This window comes from Triticum aestivum, chromosome 1D, assembly GCF_018294505.1.
Source record: "Triticum aestivum cultivar Chinese Spring chromosome 1D, IWGSC CS RefSeq v2.1, whole genome shotgun sequence".
NCBI classification, from domain to species: Eukaryota; Viridiplantae; Streptophyta; class Magnoliopsida; order Poales; family Poaceae; genus Triticum; species Triticum aestivum.
Window position 1 is genome coordinate 119,528,615 of NC_057796.1, and position 19,971 is coordinate 119,548,585.

General features: G+C 47.7%; 1 long non-coding RNA gene across 2 annotated transcripts; it reads right to left on the reverse strand.

Moving 5' to 3' along the window:
• Positions 1-629: 629 nt before the first annotated feature.
• On the reverse strand, positions 630-2,716 carry LOC123180695 (uncharacterized). 2 transcript variants are annotated; one of them, XR_006491196.1, is made up of 6 exons: positions 2,635-2,716; positions 2,492-2,543; positions 2,317-2,387; positions 1,999-2,174; positions 897-1,032; positions 630-650 (listed from the first exon to the last, which is right to left on the reverse strand). It is a non-coding gene; the product is annotated as an uncharacterized lncRNA (long non-coding RNA). The 2 variants fall into 2 exon arrangements; XR_006491195.1 differs by lacking the exons at positions 630-650; positions 897-1,032; positions 1,999-2,174 and having other exon boundaries at positions 2,274-2,387.
• Between the last annotated feature and the right edge of the window lie 17,255 nt (positions 2,717-19,971).

Here is a 19,971-nt window from a genome sequence, read left to right on the forward strand (position 1 = left end):
ACAATAGTTTTTTCATCTGCAATAATAGCAAGTTTGCATTGTCGCCAAAGTTCATTCAGGCTGGTAGGTGCAGGTGATGCTATAAGGGATAACCACTTAGGCAGAACAAGTTATTGTTAGTAGGACGATGAGCAAAGAAAAATAATGCATTGCTTACTGATAATGATGGGGATAAAATATAGTGTCTGGTCACATAACCTGAATTGCGTATAGTTCACGGCACATATTAGTGATACCACCTCGAGGCTAGAGAAGTGTGCCTCCTTTGTTTAGCATTGAACCCATGCATATCAAAGTTAGTTGATTACGATGGAACAGAAAAATGTTGGGTTAACTCTAAAAAGAGTGTCACTTTAAGGAAAATGTATCAGACTAAATTTGAGGCAAAAATATCCCAATTTGTGGTAGACTAAGTACGTTCTTGAGTTTTTATTTGTAATTGAATAGTTGACAGCACTTAGGATAACATGGTAGCTAGTATTCACTCAAGAATCTAGAATCACCCATTAGCAATCACCTCCTACTTGTCAGTACAATATCATATAATATTAAGCGATTCAGAAAATAAAGACATGTTCATCTACCACACCCTACTACGGTACTACCACGTCTTCATCACTGGTGAGCCATCTGATCCTGTCTCTTCCTACCTGTGAAAACACAAATATTAAATTATATTGTTAAAGATATATTCATAAGATGTGAATAAGATGGAAAAGCAATATGGCAATCAATGTCTCATCGACCCTGCAAGTTGCCAGCATACTATGTGATGATCAATTTTAGACATAATTTTCAACTACAAGAATGGCTATACTACAATTCATCATTTCTTTGTTCTGGACATTTTTTATCAATAAGAGATAATACAAGGACACACTAAAGCGGTGTAGTACCATCAGACATGGATAATTATGCAAGGACAAACTCATGTTCAGGGCATTATGTTTGTCCGCTCCCAGCTTACTCCCTGGCTCTTTGTTGCAAATGCTCACCCAGTGGTCCAATAAAAATGTCAATCGCAGATCTATACTGCATTCCGGGGTGAACAAAAAAACCAAAATAGATTAAGAACATGCCTCTATATTCCTATTCATAGAGAATTTATAAATTTGACAAAAAATGGAACTACAATAAAAAGAACAGGTGCATAATGCATTTAAATTTTGACCAGAAAATATATCATCAAAGAAGATGAAAGCAGAGACTATGTTTATATAATATTACTGATGGTACAGAACCATCAACCATAAAATATTTTCATGTCACAACTCCCAGGTCAATCAAATTCATGTTGAACTGTCAGTAACCACCAAAGTCTTGTATTCTACGACCCTAACCCCCTCTCCATGATAACAAATCTACCGATCGGTCTTTTCGTTGCAGGATTACGCGAATACACATGGGTTGGAGTATATTTGCCCCCATTTTAGTATAGCAAATTACAAGAAGCCTCCACGACCCCAGAAAGTAGCCAACGGGCTTGCGAATACAGTGTTGCCTGTATCCAGGAATGTTTAATTCTCTTCTTTTCTTGTTTTTTCTTTTTTTGCCTCTCTACCCCAAGAGGTTTCAGGGAGATGAGTAGGTGGTAGGGTATAGAGGCCTGACTGAGAGGGGGGAGGCTTTTGTAGTGTTAATCTGTATTATCACCCCATTAATTCGGTTCAGTGCAGGAGCTGAAGTCTTTTATAGCATGTAATAACCGACAACACAAGGAGGCTACTTACTACAGTATTTGGCCAGATTTAGTGTAAGCACCCGTTGATATAAGTTAATCTGTATCACTACTATCTGAGCTCTGCTTACTCTACTTTCTGAATTCTTTGAACATTCGATGGAATATTCTCTCTGTTGAATCCTCAAATATTCGATGGACTGACTCCATCAGTGTTGTAAACTGAGCTCTCAGTTTTCTTGCACAATGATTATCAGGATAATATGTACTAATTACAATAAATTATAGTAGTAGACACAAGAAAGGCATGATGAACGAACCTTCGGTGGATCCATCGCAAGTCACCATTTATGTTGGGGCAAAGAGTCACAGAAGCCACCTTGCGAATCTCACCCATCACATCATCTCCAAAACTCCGTTATTCCTAAACGAGTCGTGAAGGGAATTTTACATATCAACATGTAGCTTCCCCTTCTGCCACATACTCCAGAGTACCCTGCCAAGTTCAGATGATGAAAAAATTACCATGGATCTCTAATCTAAGGCTTATTTTCTAGAGGCTATGAACTGTGTTTCTAATGAACAAATATTTACCCCCCCAATGAAATGACACTATGGATATACCATTCTCGTCATACCCAAGTGATCTGGCAACTTTCCTGAAAGAATTGAACTTCATGTCCTCCATATAGAGCTTGTCTTGGTATACCTATAAACGCATTTATACAAATGTAGGATGTCTACACACGCGTCCGCGTCACAAAACTACCGCAGTTCACCAAGTGCAAACTTCATCGGCAAGCATAACCAAACCTTCTTTTCGACAAAATTCTACTATCTCCTCCTGGTTGGTCACAGAAAGTACCTACAGCAAAGCTTGCGGATTTTGAGTTTCAGCACAATTTTAGCGAACCTTTTAGATTTTTTGATGTTATTACAAATATCTGTTTGCATACCTGTTCCGTCGGTTATCCGGGGTTTATGATCACCATAGCCCAAACAGTCAAACCTGCGACGCGTGCCTCCTCCAAGCACCTCATTACTTCGAAAATATCAATCCCCCAATCACTGTCCTCGCTAACATTGTATGGTACCTACAAATCAAATTCAGTAACTTGGTCATTTCTTGAATGCAATAAAATGGGAAGTCCTTTTACACGCACTCCCATTTTACATTCTTTAAGAAAAAATATCAGGCATCTAATCTAGAAGTTTGAAATGCAATGAACAAGTATGAAGAATTGCGAACGCTGAGCGTTTATTTCATAAAGCTAGCACCATACCATTACTCCCACCAGTAGCACCTTCCCCAACTAGCGCTACTGCTAAGTATGTATACCAGTAGCGCTTGTGGGTACACGCTACTGGTACACGTTAGCTGTACTGATAGCCCTATTACCCGCGCTACTGTTAGGCTTTTCCCTAGTAGTGGTGTGGCGAATGCGTCCATGGGGCAGGAGCCGAGCGCCGAAGCGGCGGACGGCGATGGCGACCTGCGCTCCAAGAGAGGCCGGCGAGTAGCAGATGTCGATGCCAACTGCATTGCCTCATTTGTGTACATAAAGAAAAGGAAAAAATGCATTCTTCGCAAGTTGGTAAAAAAAATTAACACATAAAGATCAGTGCTACTTAGTACCGATGAAAATGATTTAACGAAGATACTCGAAATGGGACAAGAACAATGCAGTATGGAGTAGTGCTGATTTGATCCGCTGCCTTCAGCACATGAAATTGTTTTTCATGGCAGCATAGGATTATTCTACTGTGGGACGAAAAGACCAGGAAAAGTGTGGGCAGTATCAATTGCTAAAAAAGTGTTGGAAGTATTGTCAAGATGTCTAAATTGATGTTTGACAAACATGAGAATAGCACAAAAATACTTCAGAAAAATCATCAACAAATCTCACCAAAGAATGGCAAGTAACTGGATACTTGATAGAATTTAACTGAATTATGTACAAGGTGTTAGGAAAGCAACTTGTATTCCCATGAGGCCATAGGCCGATATATATACATGTACAGGTGTGGAACATATGCAGGAAACCCCTTATACAACGGGATAAATACAAAGGGGTACATGACTTATATTATAACTCTAACACCCCCCTCAAACTCATGGTGGATGAACAACACTGAGTTTGGAGAGATAAAAGCCATGTTGTGCTCTAGTCTGGGCCTTTGTCAGGAAATCCGCCAACTGTAACTCGGAAGGCACATACTGAAGAGCAATAGCCTGATCCTGCACACCAGCGCGCACATAGAAAGCATCAACACCAATATGCTTGGTGAGCTCATGCTTCACAGGATCGCGCGCAATGCTAATAGCACCTGTACTGTCAGATAAGAGCAGAGTCGGTGTAGTGACAGAAACACCAAAATCCTGAAGTAACCACCGTAACCAAGTCACCTCTGCCGTCAAAAGAGCCATGGCTCGCAACTCAGCCTCAGCACTCGAACGGGAAACTGCAATCTGTTTCTTTGTCTTCCAGGCAATGAGAGAACCGCCAAGAAAAACACAGTAAGCAGAAAGTGAACGGCGATCAGAAGGATCACTAGCCCACGTAGCATCCGAATAGGCCTGAAGCTGTAAAGAACTGGAGCTAGGAAAGAATAGACGGTGAGAGATCATGCCCCGAAGATATCGGAGAACACGAAGGAGATGACTATAGTGAACCGAGGTGGGAGCAGAGACAAACTGACTCAGAATATGAACCGGATAAGAGATGTCCGGACGAGTGACAGCTAGATAGACAAGACTGCCAACGAGATGACGATAACGCGTCGGGTCAGGGAGAGGATCACCATCAGTAGCACGGAGGTGAACATTGAGCTCCATAGGAGTCTCAACAATGCGCGCGTCAGTAAGAGCAGCACGAGCAAGAAGATCCTGGATATACTTTTCTTGGGATATAAAAAAGCCATCAGAGGTAGAAGAGACTTCAATACCAAGAAAGTAGCGAAGAGGTCCAAGATCAGACATAAGAAACTGCTCACTAAGACGGGCCTTTACAAAGGCAATATACTCGGGGTCATCCCCAGTGATGATCATGTCATCAACATAGAGACGAAGAAGAGTCCGACCACTCGGAGAAAGGTGAATAAACAATGCTGGATCATGAGCACTTGCTGAAAAACCAGCAGTAGTGACCACAGAGGCAAAACGCTCAAACCAGGCGCGAGGGGCTTGCTTAAGGCCATAGAGAGAGCGACGAAGACGACATACCATGCCATCAGGAACAGAATACCCAGGTGGTGGCTGCATGTACACCTCCTCACGCAGCTCACCATTAAGAAAGGCATTCTTAACATCAAGCTGAGATATAGACCAGTGGCGTGCAGAGGCAACGGCAAGAAGTGTACGAACAGTGGTCATATGGGCCACAGGAGCAAAAGTCTCGTCATAATCACGACCATGCTCCTGCTGAAAACCATGAGCCACAAGACGAGCTTTGTGACGCTCAAGAGAACCATCGGAGCGAGTCTTAACCTTGTAGACCCACTTACAAGTGATGGGACGGACTCCGGGAGGAAGAGAAACAAGATCCCAGGTACCAGTGCGTTCAAGAGCAGCAATCTCCTCTGCCATCGCAAACTGCCATTCAGGATGAACAACAGCCTGACGATAAGTCGGCTCAAGAACAGCAGCACCAGCGGTGGGAAATCCAAAGCGATCAACAGGTGGACGAGGACGAGAACGCAAGCCATAAGTTGGCTGAGAGGAAGAGGACGACTCATCCAATGAGGCATCCACAGGTCGTGAACGACGAGCGTAATGCTGAGGAAAAGATGGAACAATAGAAGGAGGAATCGCCAAGGTAGAATCGGGGGGTGGCGACGAAGAAGTCACCGGAGATGAAGGTGTAGAATCCGATGACATGCTAGGCGAGGAGACCGGAGAAGATGGTGGCTGCAAATTGACTAGAGGTGGAGAAGCAGAGGGAGTGGAACGAATAGGCACAGGCGTGACGGGGGTGATAGGTGAGTCAGGAAAAGTGAGGAAAGAGATATCCTCCACTGAAAAAATCGAGGAAGATGGGCGTGGGTAGAAGGGACGAGACTCATCAAAAGTCACGTCTCGAGAGATACGCATCCGACGACCGATAGGATCCCAACAACGATAGCCCTTATGCTCATTACTGTAGCATAAGAAGACACACTCAACAGACTGAGCGGTCAGTTTGGTGCGTTCGCGAGGGGCAAGAAGAACATAACAAACACAACCAAACAAGCGAAGCATCGAATAATCGGGAGAACGATCAAAAAGACGCTCAAAAGGAACGCCACCCTGCAAAGCAGCGGACGGCTGAAGGTTGATGAGATAGGCGGAAGTGGAGATAGCCTCGGCCCAAAAATGAGGCGGAAGAGAGGCGGCGATCATCATCGCACGAGCCGTCTCAAGAAGGTGACGATGCTTGCGCTCAGACATGCCATTCTGAGCATGAGCACCAGGACAAGAGAACTGGGCAAGAGTACCCTGCTCAGCAAGGACTCCACGCAACATCTTGGAGATATACTCTCCAGCAGAGTCAGCACGGAAAACACGAATAGGAGTAGAGAACTGAGTGTGAACCATGGCAGCAAAACGCTTATAGATAGATAACACCTCACTACGAGAAGACATAAAATATATCCAGGTGTATCGAGAGAAATCATCTATAAAAATAATATAGTAGCGATGGCCTCCTTTCGAGGCAAATGGAGCTGGACCCTAGACATCGGAGTGAACAAGGTCAAAAGGACATTGAGACATAGTGTCGCTATGAGGATAAGGTAACTGGACCTGTTTACCAAGCCGACAACCCTGACAGTCTAAAGACACACCACCGGAGACAGATCCAAGAAGACCACGTCGAACTAAGGATGAGAGACGAGAGCCACACAAGTGACCAAGGCGATGATGCCACTGCTGAAAAGAGCTGGTAGACAAGGCAACAGAGGGGGGAAGACTGGCGGCGGTGGCAGCGGAGGGAAGGTGAAGCCAGTCAAGCTCCCAGAGAGCCTGAGAGTCATGGTGTCAGGGGCCAGCACCAAGGAGAGCACCAGTGTGACGGTCCAGAACAGAACAAGAGTCAAAGTCTAGAATCACCCGACAACCGGAGTCAACAATCTGACCACCAGAAAGGAGCTGCATGGTAAGTCGAGGAACATGAGCAACATCAGGAACATGAAAAGATGAGGTGCTAAGAATGCCTCGACCATTAACCGGGAGGGAGGTACCATCAGCAGTAAGAACATGAATAGGAGAATCAAGAGCACGAATAGAAGACAAGGTGGATGAATCATGAGTCATATGAAAAGATGCTCCAGTATCAAGAATCCATGGAGATGTACCTGACTGTGTTGAAGGTGATCTCACAATGCCAGAGGAGTCAGTAGCAGAACCAGCAGAACCCGTCGGTGAAGAACCAGAGCATGCAGCGAGCAAGCACCGAAGGCGCGTAATCTCCTGCTCAGTCAGGAGCTCAACTGAAGAGGTCGACGTAGATGCACCCGGCAATGAAGAGCCGGAGGCGGTCAGCAGACCACGAAGTCCCACAATCTCCTGCTCGGTGAAGTACATAGCTGAAGTAGACGACGCAGTAGCACTGGGAGAGGAGCGGCCACCAGGCCCACCACCACCCGTGGAAGCCGCCAGAGGAGGCGACATAGCATAACCAACATCATCCGTAGAGGCCGGTGAAGGAGACGAGGGCACATGCCGACAAGCCCCAAGCGCCAAAGGATGACGCGGGTCAATAGAGTCATATGCATCAACACATCCGATGGGGACCGTGAGAGGCGCCGGTGTAGAACGATAATCACCGATGAAAGTCGCAGGAGGAATCGATGTAGAGCGACAATCACCACGTGCAAGAGTCGCCACAGGGGACGATAGCACAGACGGGCGAGCACCAAGCACTGAGGAAAGGCACATGTGTGAGACGGGATCAGTGTAGGGAACACCGAGAACACCGTCAAAAATCTCCGGAGAGCGGGCAAGAGACACCATGGCAGATGATTTTTTTTAACAATCAGCCGAATCAGTGGAAACCCGAACACGGATCAGATTAGGCAACACAAAGGCTCCCGATGCAGCGGCAGCAACTAGCAACCGGAGAAAGAGTGGGCTACCGATGCAGACGGCAGCAGCCAACGCGCTGGGAACAAATCCAGCCGGAGGTGGCGGGATCCGGCGAGGACCGGCGAAGACAGACGGCTGGCGCCCGGATCCAGCGAGAGGCGGCGAAAAACCAGCGGCCGGCGGCGCGATGGGGCCGGTGGATGAGCAGGCGGCGACCTCCAGGGTTGGAACCAGCGACGTTGACCAGGGTAGCCGCAACCAGCCGATCGATCTGGAGCGGGACACCTCACGAGCGGGAAGAGCTCCTGTGGCTGGGGAGATGAGGCGGGCAGGTGGATGAGAAGCAGCAACAACGGCGGCGTTGCCAGAGATTGGATTGGTGAGAGCACGAGTTGCACGTGCGAAAAAAAAACCTAAAGCTCTAATACCATGTTAGGAAAGCAACTTGTATTCCCATGAGGCCATAGGCCGATATATATACATGTACAGGTGTGGAACATATGCAGGAAACCCCTTATACAACGGGATAAATACAAAGGGGTGCATGACTTATATTATAACTCTAACACAAGGAACAGAATCACAAAACCATTCCATGGTGAATGTAACAAGAAATTACCCGTCATTGTGAGGGTGTTCAACATGGCGGACATACCCCAGTTCCTTCAATACGCGTTTATCTAGCTTTAACAGGCATGTTAGCCATTCTTCCTGCAGGACAAACAAGGTGTTTCACTTTCGGAATTCTTTATGCAGAACTCAGGGTCTCAGATTGCTCAAATTCTAATTTCTACCTACTGACAAAGTCATCCAAATGATGCCAGGTTATAATGCCTCCTCAATTTGATCCTGTGGAACTCGCGGATGATGCTCTCCAATGCATCGGGCTCTCCTCCAATTTTGATGATAGCCAAACTGAAGTCGTGGAACCTCTCTGCAAGCATAAAGAAATCAGAAAATCAAAGAGTTTTTCACTTGTTTCCATTAGAAAACTATGCAACCAAATCACACACTAATACAACACTATCAGCAACATGTCTATTTTACTGCACATATACTATATTGATCACTGTTTTGCAGATCGAATTAACAGTAAAAATCCCGGCCACCACTTCTGCTGGACTTTATCACGCCCTCTGTTTGATCCACGAGCGGCGGAATCGGATGCCCGATGCGCCATCTCCGACCCTGACCTAGCCGCTGCTGCTGGATCCACGGGGCGCATCAAGGGAATAGCAGACGCCCACGATGGTGATGCCCATCCGGTGCTCCCCGTTGGTGCGCGCGTCGGCGGAGGAGGAGCCCATGAGCGAGGCGGCGTCCATGGCGGAAATCTAATACAATTACAACAAAACCAATAGTGAAATGATGCAAAAGGATTTACCTGAGTACAGGGACTACCATAGGTAAAGAGAAACCATTCTCTGACAAAACACAAAACTGATGAGAAACAAAAATCAAATCAAGCAGAACTGGGGACAATACTAACTGCAAATGGAATACATTCAGTGCTTCAACATATTTCCTGGTAAAGAATTTAAAGAAAGAAATTTATTACAAATACCATCGATATGTCAATCAAATGCTGAAAAAATAGTATTATGTAATACAAAAGTATTAGAAGTGATGGAAGATGACATGCACTCGTATTTTTAAGTCTTCATACTATAGAGTTATCTACCTGCAAGTTATATGCGCATAAATAATCACAACAGTTGGATAGCACCTACACATGGGATTAGATATTTAATTCACATAATCAGTTCTTCTGCTTCCATAAATTCAGAATTGCATAAAAAAATATGTGTCTATCGAGTATAGATAATGATTTGAATTGTTGACGCATGGCCAATGGAGCCGTCCACTTGCCAAGTGCTTTTCTAGCATGGACGACGTGCACATGGTGCAAAGCTGGCTGAACGAGTTGATAGATCAGATCCCGGCAAGACTCGCACATGCTTAATGTTGGTTGCTTGCCCTTGCCTTGATTGATTCACACACTGCCAAGGTTGCACACATAGAGGAAGACTCGATGGATTCTTGCTGGCTAGAAACAAACACAAGCAAGCACGCAGGTGATGCCGATTTCTTTGCAACGAATGCATGTCGCTTGAAGCAGCGGTGGGAAAACAATATGTATATAGTGATTTTACCTCATAAATTGTTTGGTGGCTCCACTCCATAAGTATGAAATTCGTGATGTTGGCAACCTGAAACTAAAAGAGAAATAATGATCTCCTTCATAAATATCAACAAAAGGAGAATGGGTTATTTGGGCAACCAATCAAAATCCTTGAAAGTTCAATACATCAGTTTGCAGCAAGTGTGTACTTGCAAAGCAATTCTTTCTCTGAGTCGTATGTGAAGCAGCTAGCGCACACACACATCTTCCCATCCCATCCGCAGCATCATCCCTACCTGCACCCTCAAATCACTAAATGAGTTCCCAACTTGCATCCATAGCCAAAAGCCAGTGCAGCAATCACTCTGCCATGTAAACACAGGAAACAAACATCATAGATAGACCGAGTAGCACCGGCCTCCATCGCCTGTAGTGAGAAGCTCCGACGGCGAGCTGCTGGACGACGATCTGGCACCCACCTTCTATCGGGCTGCTGCTACTCCGCCGCCATAGAGGCTCTACGGCGATTACCCCGGACAGATCTGGCCACAGCGACCACCGGAGTGGCAAGGCCTGGCCCTCTCTCCACCAGATCAGGTCGGGGAGGGGGAGCTCCTGGCCTTGGACGAAGGGAGGAGGGAGGCCGAGACCTACATAGGCCAGGCGCGTGGGCGCCGCCCTGCTGTACATGGCTGCTTGGGGAGGGGGTGGTGGCGGCCGGCTGGGGAGGGAGGTCGTGGTGGCCAGCTCCTCTCGAACCTTGGCGGCGGCGGCTCCTCTCCGATCTCGGCGGCGGCGTAGGGCTCCACTATGGCGGCTGGGGCGTGGTTCTCGTCCTCATAGCGAGACGATCGAGGGCAGCCTGGATCGTCAGATATTTTTTTTCGCGAGGAGGCCTTGCTCCTGGTTCGTGCGAGGGGGCCTCAATCTTTTTTCGTTGGTTTCTTTTCGTAGGTCGAGGGAGGACGAAAATAAACGGGACGGAAATAAACCAATGGAGGTGGGACGAAAATAAACCTGGAACGGAGACTACCAACTGAGACATTAGGAGTAAAGACTAGTACTTTATATTGGTTCATCAATCCATGTCCTTCGGACGTGCACATCGACACAACGTTATCATGTTAGGCTGAATGTTTGACGTGTACCAACTGGGTTACACGATGTATGGCACTAGAGCAAAAATGAAGAATGCAATGATACATCTCTTTCATTTGAAGAAAGAATCATACATCTCTAACGCTTAAGATTGAAATCTTTTCATGTCATGTGAAAGCCATGTGCTAATGAGTTGCATTCAACTGCCTTGAAAATGTATACCAGAGTGGTTTTGCTAAATCTCAGGTGCCTGAAATTTTAGTTTGTGTCCGTAAGTTCCTGCATTGCACGGGGCTGGTGGTGGGACAACGTCAGGAGCGGCACGCCGAGGCTGAGCCAAGACCATTGCGGCGTCTCAGGTGGAGGCGAGGAAGAAACTTAAGGGCATCTCCGTCTCAGGTGGAGGCGAGGAAGAAACTTAAGGGCATCTCCGATGCCGACCATTAAATCATACGGTCCGGACATGTGCCAACGAACGGGGATGTACGGTCCGGAAAAGTGCCAACGAACGCTGGCCTGTATCGGTCCACTTGACAGTCCGGATGCACATTGCGTCCGGATAGCAGTTACGCCTGTATCTGACTAACCTGGCTTAAAGAAAGAAAACTCCCTCGCCCCGCGCACACGTCCGTTAGCCGGCCGGCCGACATTAAGCACAACGTCGGTCGGCTCCTCGCGTTCGCCCGCTACCTAAACGAGGCAGACGTTGGGCAAGACCGCACCACACATCCTCTCCCCATCTCCTCGTTGCACCATATTCTGCACTCTACATGACATCTGACGACCAGGAAGAGGGGTTCTACGACATAAAAGCCGGATGGGTGGCCCGCCAAGCCTGCCTGATACGAGCTAGGCAACTCACTGCTCCACCTCCCACCTCGCCCCAGGCCGTAAGTACCATGGACGAGGCTGCAGGCGGGCAAGCGGAGGAGCAATTCGTTGCTCCAAGCTAGCCCCTGGTGCAGCAACTCGTCCCTCCAAGCCCGCTCACAGATGAGTGGCTAGTTACTCCACGCCGGCACATGGGGGAGCACTGTGGCACAAGCACCATGGATGCCGTGGACGCGGTCGTGTCATCGCGCTTCTCTGCGCCATCCACCGCAAACATTTGGTAGAACCGCGCCCTGCCGACGGAGGCAGCCAACACATTCGCGACCGGCGCCGACACCGAAGAAAAGTAGACCATGGGAGGCTGTCGTCGCTTGGCTCCCACGATGGCCACCGCCACCGCGTCGCCAGCATACATAGCCGGTGTCTTGCCCTGCTTAGCGCAGACCATCGTCGAACCCCACATCGGCTTCACGGAAATGGAGTAGGTGCTACTCCCCTCCGGCTGAAGCATGGCCACTCCAATGAGCGGCATAGACGGACATAAGGAAGATATGGCGGAGGCCATGGAGGCGGAAGCCACTGAGGGTAGCCATGTCGTGGGAATGGAGATCCGCCGTGACCAGCACTAGACTAGGTGATTAGTTGATGTATGTTCGAAATTATACCTCCAGAGTCAGACGTGTTCCGCTTTTGGTTGAAGTATGTCTGGAATGTAATGAATTTCATCTGGTTTATATGAGACCCGCTGGTTTGCATGAATTTCGTCGAGTTAGTTCAAACAATGGTTCAAATGTATGCGGGCAGTGTTGGATGGTCGGCTCCCGCATTAGTATTAGCGGACTGGTCCTCCCCCTGTCCGCGGACGGATGACAGAGCTAATTTGCGGGCCTGCGTTGGAGATGCCCTAACTGGAGGGGAGGGGGCGAAGGGTTGTCTGGTCCTGCAGATATGTGTGTGTGTGTGTGTGTGTGCATGTGTGTTGGGGACGGGAGGGGGTGTTAGAGGGATGGCCGGGACAGTGTCAGCACGGCGGTGGGAAGAGGTCAATGAAAGGGAAGGGTGGCAAGGTGGTTAGGGTTGGATAAGCTCTGGGGAAGGAGGAAGAATTGTCACGTACGAGGAGGAGGAAGAATATGCTTGCGGGGTGTGTGGGGGGGGGGGTGGGGGGATTAACCGGTGGCGGTGCACTGCTAACTATTTGATTTTGATTGGATGATTGCGAGAGGAAGTGACTGGCACTGTCACTGATTTTTTTCCTGGTCCCGCACCTTCTTTTTCGAGGGCTCATACGAAAGGAAACTCAAAGTTAAGCGTGCTTAACTTGAAGCAATTTGAGAATGAGTGACCAACCCTGTAAGTTGATCCCCGGTGCGCACAAGTGAGAACAAAGTGCGCAAAAAAGATTAGTGTTTGTCTATGGAGTTCTAGATCCTAGACGCAACAGCAAGGAACCGATGAATTTAACCCATGCGTTACAACACGCCCTTATTGTTTCCACCCCGACTTACATAAATACTAGAAATGAACTAATTCCGATGAATTTGTCTCTCGCCCAAAAGTGCTCTTGCGAAATCCTATCTTAAATGAACTCTAGCTTAAGAATTTTTTTGCGAAAAATACCATGTATTAAAGTCAACCAATCCTTACAAGGCCATTCTTACATGAATTAAAAATTATACATGTGTTTTGAGGGAACTCCTCCTGCACTCATCGGCGGCACGCTATAAGCGAAGCTCTATGCCGCCTCTGGACCTCCAAAACATAGACATGGGGACATTATTGACGAAACGGCTAGGAAGTCGCTGGTCAAGCCACAAGACGCCGACGACATCGATATAGGAAACATATCGCCTTCCGACAGAAGAAGACGGCGAAAAGGGTGAATGGTCACCTTACATCCAACCAAACAGATCTAAGGTGACATAACCTCACAAACTCCCCAACGACGATGGCCAATCTATCGGAAGACATTTTCGAAGACCACCTGCATAACATAAAGGCACATTTAGAGTCCCTTTGAATAAGACGTTCACTAGAAATTTGTAGGACTTAAACCACATTGATTTTTCCTGTACCTTTTGCATTGAAGGAGCGACAACACCTAAAATTTCATGGATAGGTTTTTAAGACTTGCATAGGGTTCCTATGAAGCAGTACTGCCATGTGTTACAAGCGTCTATACTCTCTTTTCTGTGCAGAATTACAAGTCTCTTTTATGCGAGGTTAAAAGATTTCATTGCTCAACCGTTGGAGAATTCGTTCCAACAAAGCAGAGGAACGTCTGCAAGTCCAAATCGTAACCAAACTATAGTACGGCCCTTCGTCGTCCAAAAGCAGCAATGGCGTGGCTAAGAACATTCTGGTTCCTACTTACATGAGCAATAGAGATACCCCTTTCACCAAAGAGCCTCTTAAGCCCTGTTTGTTTGAGCTTTTTCTTCTACTTTTGCAGCTTTTCCACTTTGTCCAAAAAGCCATAAAAGCTAAAATAGGGCCTTAATATCCGAAATTATCATTCTATGTGGCCATCTGTCAATGGTGGATAAATTGATCAACTTGACTGCATCCATGCAATCCATCTTGATATCCACCGGGAAAGTGAACCATTGTAGAGTAAGGATTAAACCCTCCTGGCGCACCAATAACTCAACCTGGAGCGGCCCAGTGCAATGCAAAATGGAACGACAAGCAAAGAAGACAATGTTGTCGCCGCTGTCATGTAGGATCATACCGACACCCACTAATCCACCTTCTGCTTCAATGAATGACCCGTCAACATTCAGCTTCACGTGGTGATGACCCACAAGTATAGGGGATCTATCGTAATTTTTTCGATAAGTAAGAGCGTTGAACCCAACGAGGAGCAGAAGGAAATGACAAGCGGTTTTCAGCAAGGTATTCTCTACAAGCACTGAAATTATTGGTGACATATAGTTGTATGATGAGATAATTCGTAACGTGTAACAAGTAACAAAAGTAAACAAGGAGCAGAAAGGTGGCCCAATCCTTTTTGTAGCAAAGGACAAGCCTGGACGAACTCTTATATAAAGCAAAGCGCTCCCGAGGACACATGGGGATTGTTGCCAAGTTAGTTTCCATCATGCTCATATGATTCGTGTTCGTTACTTTGATAGTTTGATATGTGGGTGGACCGGTGCTTGGGTGCTGCCCTTCCTTGGACAAGCCTCCCAGCCACTTATAATTAACCCCTCTCGCAAGCATCCGCAACTACGAAAGAAGAATTAAGATAAATCTAACCATAGCATGAAACATATGGATCCAAATCAGCCCCTTACGAAGCAACATATAAACTAGGGTTTAAGCTTCTGTCACTCTAGCAACCCATCATCTACTTATTACTTCCCAATGCCTTCCTCTAGGCCCAAACAATGGTGAAGTGTCATGTAGTCGATGTTCACATAACACCACTAGAGGAGAAACAACATACATCTCATCAAAATATCGAACGAATACCAAATTCACATGATTACTTATAACAAGACTTCTCTCATGTCCTCGGGAACGAACGTAACTACTCACAAAGCATGTTCATAATCAGTGGAGTATCAATTATCATTAAGGATCTGAACATATGATCTTCCACCGAATAAACCAACTAGCATCAACTACAAGGAGTAATCAACACTACTAGCAACCCACAGGTACCAACATGAGGTTTTGAGACAAAGATCGGATACAAGAGATGAACTAAGGTTTGAGAGGAGATGGTGCTGGTGAAGATGTTGATGGAGACTGACCCCCTCTCGATGAGAGGATCATTGGTGATGACGATGGCTTCGATTTCCCCCTCCCGGAGGGATGTTTCCCTGGCAGAACAGCTCCGCCGGAGCCCTAGATTGGTTCTGCCCAAGTTCCGCCTCGAGACGGCGGCGCTTCGTCCCGAAAGCTTCCTTCTGATTTTTTTCCAAGTCAAAACACATCATATAGCAGAAGATGGGCATCGGGGGCTTGCCAGGTGGCCCACAAGGCAGGGGGTAGGGTGCGCCCCCCACCCTTGTGGATGGCAGGTGACCCCCCTCTGGTGCTTTCTTCGCCCAATATTTTATATATATTCCAAAACAATACTCCATGAAGTTTCAGGACTTTTGGAGTTGTGCAGAATAGGACTCTAATATTTGTTCCTTTTCCAGTCCAGAATTCCAGCTGCTGGCATTCTCCCTCTTCATGTAAACCTTATAAAATAAGAGAGGAAAGGCATAAGTATTGTGATATAATGTGTAATAACAGCCCATAATGCAATAAATATCAATATAAAAGCATGATGCAAAATGGACGTATCACGCGGCCGGCCGACTGGGCAGACCACTGGACCGTAGTTGCACACTATGTTGGTGGCTTTAACATTGCGGAATTGTCCCGGTGGGCGGCAACACCAACTTCCCTTTGATAATATCAGTTGTTTGGGAAATGGTTGATGCATCGAACTGACTTGGCATAGCTGATCAGAAATCTGTAGGAGGCTTCAATTAGAGGTGGTAGTTTATGGTGTACAATTTCATTACTGACATACCAACTCCTTCACAACACCATTAACACATGCATGCGATCATCTTCATTTATCTTGTACATAAGATCAAAAAGCCACTTAGGGCACTTATTCCTGTAAGTGCATCTAGTGCCACCCCTAGTTGGTTTTGAAGTATTGACGACAAAGGTGGTTGAGGGACTAATGTGTTTGTGAGAATTGCAGGATAACACAGGTAGTAGTCCCTCATTGATTCGTTTTTTCTACCAGAGATGACCCCTAAAAATGTATGAAGACATTGAAGACAATGGTGGTTCGTACACATTCACATTGAAGATAATGACGTGTGAAGACATTCACTTGAAGACTATGGAGTGTGAACACATAGCTTCTTTCGTAGTTTCATTTTCTTCCTTCTTGAGTCATAGGAACCACCGTACTGTTAAGTGGGGTCAAAGTGAACAAAGTCACAAGACTGACTTGATGCTCAACCAAAATCCTATGTCTTCGAGCGAAGACAATGAGAGCAAATCTTATCCAGAGTTGGATGAGTCAGCTTTGCTTGTAGCCCAAGCCAAGCTATCGCGTGTGTTTGAAATCCGACCATTGGAAATGTGTCGGTTCCTTAGTGACCCAGGGTCATTTCGGACATATCATGTCGGGTTGCCTCCTGGCTATAAATAGCCCAAATCCTACACTATAAATTGGTGGCTGCTCAAAGTTAGTGCACGGCCTTTGTCGTTTAAGAGCAACCCACCTTCGAAGCCTTTGAGAAAGATCCTTGTGAGGACAAAGCCCAAAACACCTAGAGCCAAAGAGTGTTAGGCATCACTGAAGTCTTTCTGTCCGCGTGACCCGAAGACTTGTTACACTTGAGGACTGTGTATCCTCCAGCCGGTTAGGCGTCACGTTATGAGGATCCAAGAGTCATTGTGGATCGCCAGTGAACGGAGTCTGTGAAGGTTTGGAAGTCTACCTTGAAGACTTGCCAGATTGATTGGGCGAGGACTGGGTGTCCTTAGCGCAAGGGAAATAAGGTGAAGACGTGGTCTTGTGATTTCAATCTCAACCTCCCTAACCAGACGTACAGTTGTCATAGCAATTGGAACTGGTCTACCAAATCCTCATTGATACGTCTCCGTCGTATCTACTTTCCCAAACACTTTTGCCCTTGTTTTGGACTCTAACTTGCATGATTTGAATGGAACTAACCCGGACTGACGCTGTTTTCAGCAGAATTGCCATGGTGTTATTTTTGTGCAGAAACAAAAGTTCTCAGAATGACCTGAAAATCAACGGAGATTATTTTTGGAAATAATACAAAATATTGGCGAAAGAATCAGGGCCAGGGGGCCACACCCTGTCCACGAGGGTGGGGGGGCGCCCCCTGCCTCGTGGGCCCCCTGGAGCTGCACCGACCTCAACTCCAACTCTATATATTCACGTTCAGGGAGAAAAAAATCAGAGAGAAGGATTCATCGCGTTTTACGATACGGAGCCGCCGCCAAGCCCTATTCTCTCTCGGGAGGGCTGATCTGGAGTCCGTTCGGGGCTCCGGAGAGGGGAATCCATCGCCATCGTCATCATCGACCATCCTCCATCACCAATTTCATGATGCTCACCACCGTGCGTGAGTAATTCCATCGTAGGCTTGCTGGACGGTGATGGGTTGGATGAGATTTATCATGTAATTGAGTTAGTTTTGTTAGGGTTTGATCCCTAGTATCCACTATGTTCTAAGATTGATGTTGCTATGACTTTGCTATGCTTAATGCTTGTCACTAGGGCCCGAGTGCCATGATTTCAAATCTGAACCTATTATGTTTTCATGAATATATGTGAGTTCTTGATCCTATCTTGCAAGTCATTAGTCACCTACTATGTGTTATGATCCGGCAACCCCGAAGTGACAATAATCGGGACCACTCCCGGTGATGACCATAGTTTGAGGAGTTCATGTATTCACTATGTGTTAATGCTTTGGTCCGGTACTCTATTAAAAGGAGGCCTTAATATCCCTTCCATTAGGACCCCGCTGCCACGGGAGGGTAGGACAAAAGATGTCATGCAAGTTCTTTTCCATAAGCACGTATGACTATATTCGGAATACATGCCTACATTACATTGATGAACTGGAGCTAGTTCTGTGTCACCCTATGTTATAACTGTTGCATGAATAATCGCATCCGGCATAATTCTCCATCACCGATCCAATGCCTACGAGCTTTTCACATATTGTTCTTCGCTTGTTTACTTTTCCCTTGCTATTGTTTGTCGGGGGTTGGGTCTGACATATGCCATTGGATGGCTTATCATGGTGGGAGCGAGTAGAACGTCGCCAGTGCCTGGAAGCGGGATAAGGCGTAGACACGGACGCCGGCGCACTTTACCCAGGTTCGGGGCTCTCCTAGGAGATAACACCCCTAGTCCTGCTCTGCGGGGTCTCTGCATGATCACTAAGGCAATAGTGAGTACAATGGTGCTCCTCGAGCTGTATGCTAGAGGTAGGAGAAGGCAAGGCTAGCTCTCTCCTTTCTCTATGGGTCGGTCTAGTTCTAACAGGTTGGGAACCCTTTGCATGGGTGCCCTGGGGGGTTTATATAGGCCTACCCCCAGGGGTACAATAGTAATCCTGCCGGGTGTAGGACCCGGCTGTCAGTCTCTCTGGTGGCCGGCTTCTCCACCGGCTGCTGGGGCCCGCCGACTGGTCTGGTACTGAGCCGACAGGCCGCCTCCGGGTCTTGTCGGCTGCTGACCACTGTAGCCGTGAAGCTAATGACGCCAGCTCGGTCAGGGGAGCGTGGCTACAGCCCCGCCGCCCGGCGGGCGATTACTGTAGCCACTCCGTGTCTCGTCTGGTTAATGGCGGGTGGGCCCCGAGGAAGGGGTGGGCCGACTGCTGGGGGCCGACCTCTCTCGGGTCCGACTGGTGGGGCTCTAGCCGTCTTCCGGGCTCTCGCTGATCGGTGGGGCCCGTCGTCCTTGGGCAGTACCGACAAGCCGTCGTGGGAGCAGGGCTCCGCCTGCTTGCAGTGACGTCAGGGGTGGAGTGGCAACAGTGCCGCGCCGGGCGGAGATCTCCACTGGTACGGTGCACTGTGGCCACGCCCATCCCTGGATTTAGGAGGGATGGGCTATACTGTAGCCACTCCCTGTCTTGTCTTTCTTGATGAGGGCGCAGGCTTCGTTGGCGGCACGGGCCGACTGCTAGGGGCCGGCTTCTCTGGAAGCCGCCCACTAGGAGTCGGCTTGCCTTGATGCCGGCTTCTAGAACTCGACCGTCTACGGGCAGCCGGCTATTCCTCCAGCCGGCCACTAGAAGGCGGCACTTCGTCTTGACGCCTCGAGGGGCGCTGCCAGCCCCGATGTCTTAAAAGGTTCTGGGTCTCGGGTTAGCCTACCCGTGGCCCATTACTCCGAGAGTAGTCCCCGAAGCTGGTGAGGTGCCGCGGCTGAGCAACCGAGGAGCATCAGCAGTTTCTTTCTCCGAGTGCTCGAGGTGGGGCCTCGTCCGACTTCTTCCGAGCCGACTGGCGAGAGTCGGCCTCGTCCAGCCTGACTTTTCCAAACATCGAACGCGCCGGCGGGAACCAAGTGGCGTGCTAGCTAAGCCTCCAGGCCGCCGCCCGTTGTGAGCATGTCACGTGGCGCCGAGCGGTCGGGCCAGTCTGCCAACCCACGCTCGCGATGGGACA